At 42.9% G+C, this 4191-nt stretch overlaps 1 non-coding gene across 1 annotated transcript; it reads right to left on the bottom strand.

Annotated features, from left to right (window-relative positions):
• Positions 1-3435: 3435 nt before the first annotated feature.
• On the bottom strand, positions 3436-3509 carry TRNAC-GCA. The gene has a single exon. It is a non-coding gene; the product is annotated as a tRNA-Cys (tRNA).
• Between the last annotated feature and the right edge of the window lie 682 nt (positions 3510-4191).

Below are 4191 nucleotides of genomic sequence, written 5' to 3'. Positions count from 1 at the left end.
AAAGACTGGAGAGGCCCACATCTGGAGGTGAAAATCAGGAATTCTGTTTCTAACATGTTATGTTTGAGATGTCAGTCAGTTAGACATACAAGTGAAGTTGTTAAATAGGCAGCTGGAGTTAGATTTTAAAGTCTGACATTTGAGATACAAATTTAGGCCGTGTAACATCAATTTAGGGGTCAAAAAACAAAGATAACCGTTAAAGCCAAGAGATCAAACTTGCAAAGTTTTAAAATAGTTGCAGAAGGCATTCTTACCCCTGTGCCAAATGACTTGTTTGCCCCTCCGGGCCCTTTCCTCCTCTCTCTACCCTCCTTTCTGCCTCAAGGCGCTTGATATGCACGTATGCAGCCATCAGTGTGGACTCACTGACCCCTGGTTCCTGGCTGAGCTCCACCCGAGGGGAGCGCCCTTCCTCCATGCCCAGGAGATGAGAGGGAGGAAAGATGAACAAGGGCCTTTGCTTGCCTGTTTATGCAGTGACCTCAGCCAAAGGCCACTGCTTCGTCTCTTAGGGTGGCTTCCTCTGTAACTGAGCGAGACCCTATGGGGCCTTCCCAGGGCAGGCCCTTCCCTTATACTTTGCTTTAGCTCCTCTCTAAAGTGCCTGGATAACAGTAACTAATGCACATTTCCTGAGTTGTTTCGCAGATGTGAAAACCCTGCAGCAAATGGAAGATATTAACTACTTGGTGACCATGAACACACAGCCTCCAGACCTCCTGGAGTGTGCGTTAATCGCTTCAGTCCTGTCCGACTCTTGTAACCCTATGGACTGTAGCCCACCAGGCTCCTCTGCCCATGGAATTCTCCAGGCAAGAACACTGGAGTGGGTTGCCATGCCCTCCTCCAGGGGATTTTCCTGACTCAGGAATCAAACCCTAAGGATTGCTAATATTAACTCTTGTGACACCACCCGGTTACTTCACCATCAACCAATCAAAGAATTGTGCAGGAACCGGTCACATACCTTGCAACCTGCTTCCCTCACCTGGGAAATCCTTGGGGGAGTGTGAGGTTTGGGGGGTAGGTACATGAACCACCTGTCTTCTTGGTTGGCTCCACGATAAAAATTTCTCTGCTCCAAATTCTGCCATTTACATTTGTTTGGCCTTATGTGCATCAGGCACATGAAATTGTCTTCACTAGCCTTTGTTTTTCTTTTAGGTTGTCCTAGGAGCCTGGTAGGCTGCAGTCCATGGGGTCCCGAAGAGTCGGACACGACTGAACGACTTCACTTTCACGTTTCACTTTCACACATTGGAGAAGGAAATGGCAACCCACTCCAGTGTTCTTGCCTGGAGAATCCCTGGGATGGAAGAGCCTGGTGGGCTGCTGTCTATGGGGTCTCACAGAGTCAGACACAACTGAAGCGACTTGGCAGCAGCAGCAGGTCTTTGTTACTCTAGTTGCAGTGAGCGGGGGCTACTCCCTAGAGCAGGCTTCTCACTGTGGTGGCTTCTCTTGTGATGGAGGACAGGCTTTAGGGCACACGGGTTCAGTAGTGGGGCTCCAGAGCATGGCCTCACTAGTTGCAGCCCTTGGACTCAGTTGCCCCTGCTGCATGTGGGATCTTCGAGGACCAGGGATCCAAGTGTCTCTTGCATGGCAAGGCAGATTCTTAACTACTGGACCACCCAGGAAATCCACACTAGCATGTTTAACTCTCCGTTCTGGATCCTAGCTACTTTCCCTATATTCCCTGTTAGGCTGGGAGCTGGAGTGATAACAGCTCTGCTATAGCCTCTGGCGTCTTGAATACCCCGTGGTTCACACATCTAATTCATACCTTGGTAAATAGCCTATATATCTACACCAAATGTTCTCCAAACTATAATGTTTAGTATGCCATGTTTCGTCTTGGGGCCTTAAATAAATATACCTCCTTTCTCCTCTCCAAAATCACCCCCAAAACAAGAATGAGAGCTGTTAACAGAAGCATAAATTCCCTCTTGTCCTGTATAACCTCACATCATACCCCGTCAAGATGGAAAATTGCATGAGGAATGAGAAATGATTTTGTAAAGCATAGGAAACTCAAGAATTAGAAGCACCAGGCTCTTTGGAAGCAGGGGTGAGGCAAAGGGATTAACACAGAGAAGATGGTGTTGCAGGCTGTCTAGGAACACACATCTTCTTCACTTCTGTCCCCACTTCTACTTCAAATCCAGGGCACTTACTCTCACCCACTCCTGCAGGAGATAAGAAATTTATTATCTGGAGAAATTAAGCAAGAGAGGGTCCCAATCGGAGCAGGAGGGAAGCGGTACCAAGAAGAATATTTCCAGGAAATAAACATTAGAATGGATCAATTTCCTGACAAGTTTGACTCTGAAGAAAATTCTTTGCAGTGGCATTTTCCATTTCTCTGTGAGTGTACAGGAAAGCTTAACTCTACCTTCAAAGAATATTAAGCAAATGAAAAACGAGTGTATTTTTAACTCTAGGTAAAGCAAAAATTTGCCCAAGAAAATAAATTTAATTTTGGCACAACTGTTGGCTCAGCAGAGAACAATATTTATATATACATTATACTGAAAACAGATTTTATATGTAACTGTTGGGAAGAAAAGGAGGTTTCTAGCAACTTAAAATGCACAGAGCTCATGACCCAGATATTCTACTTAAAATAACTTATACTGTATATTTGCACATATTCAAGGATACTTGTAATAATGTTGCTTGAAACAGCAAAAGGTTGATGACAACCTAAAGGGTATTAGTGTTAAATTGATAGTATTCCAAACAACCATATACTATTCAACCACCAACACTATTTGTATTGTAATAAATGCTGGAGACTTCCCTTGTGGCTCAGCTGGTAAAGAATCCACCTGCAATGCAGGAGACCTGGGTTCGATCCCTGGGTTGGGAAGATCCCCTGGAGAAGGGAAAGGCTACCCACTCTAGTATTCTGGCCTAGAAAATTCCATGGACTGTATAGTCCATGGGTTGGCAAAGAGTCGAACACGGCTGAGCTACTTTCACTTTCCCTTTCAAATGCTGGAGAGGATGTGGAGAAAAAGGAACACTCCTACATTGTTGGTAGAAATGTAAATTGGTGCAGCCACTATGGAAAACAGGATAGAGGTTCCTTAAAAAACTAAAAATACAGTTGCCATATACTCCAGCAATCCCACACCTCGGTACATATCTGGACAAAACTATAATTCAAAAAGATACATGCATGCCATGTTTGGCCAAGACATGAAACAACTTAAATGTCCATCCACAGATGAATGGATAAAGAAGATGTGGTGTATATATACAATGGAATGCTACTCAGTCATGAAAAGTGAAAGTGAAATCGCTCAGTCTCTCAGCCTTGTCCAACTATTTGCAACTCCAAGGACTGTAGCCCACCAGGCTCCTCCATCCATGGAATTTTCCAGGCAAGAGTACTGGAGTGGGTTGCCACTTCCTTCTCCAGGGGATCTTCCTGACTCAGGGATCGAACCTGGGTCTCCTGCATTGCAGGCAGACGCTTTTACCGTCTGAGCCACCAGGGAAACTCAGTCATAAAAAAGAATGAAATAATGCCATTTGCAGCAATATGGGTGAAACCAGAGATGATCATAAGTGAAGTCAGTCAGAAAAAGAAAGATAAATATCATATGATATCACTTATATGTGGAATCAAAAATGTGATACAAATGAACTAATCTGTGAAACAGAAACAGGCTCATAGACATACAGAACAAATTTGTGGTTGCCCAGATGGATGAAGGGTGAGAGAAGGGTGGATTGGGAGTTTGTGATTAGTAGATGCAACTATTATACAGAGAATGAATAAACAACTAGGCCTTACTCCATAGCACAAGGACCTATGGAGTTCCTGTGATAAACCATAATGGAAAAGAATATGAAAAAGAAGGTATGTGTATTTATGTATAACTGAATCACTTTGCTGTATAGCAGAAAGGAACACAACAATGTAAATCAACTATACTTCAATAAAATAAATTTAAAAAAAGTTATCTTTCTTCAAAGTTTGGTAGAACTTGTCTCTAAATGGTCTGGAACTGATCCTTTTAAAGGATAGATCTTTGATTACTTATTCACTTACTTTTATAGTTACTGAATTGTTCAGTTCTCTATCTCTTATTTCTCCTTAAACTAATATATAAATTTACTTTTTTCTAGAAAACCATCCATTTCACCTATATTTTCAAACATAATGGCATGAAATTT

Source organism: Cervus elaphus, chromosome 18 (genome assembly GCF_910594005.1).
Source record: "Cervus elaphus chromosome 18, mCerEla1.1, whole genome shotgun sequence".
NCBI classification, from domain to species: Eukaryota; Metazoa; Chordata; class Mammalia; order Artiodactyla; family Cervidae; genus Cervus; species Cervus elaphus.
Note: the sequence above shows the minus strand (reverse complement) of the source record. Positions and strands in the feature narration are given on the sequence as shown.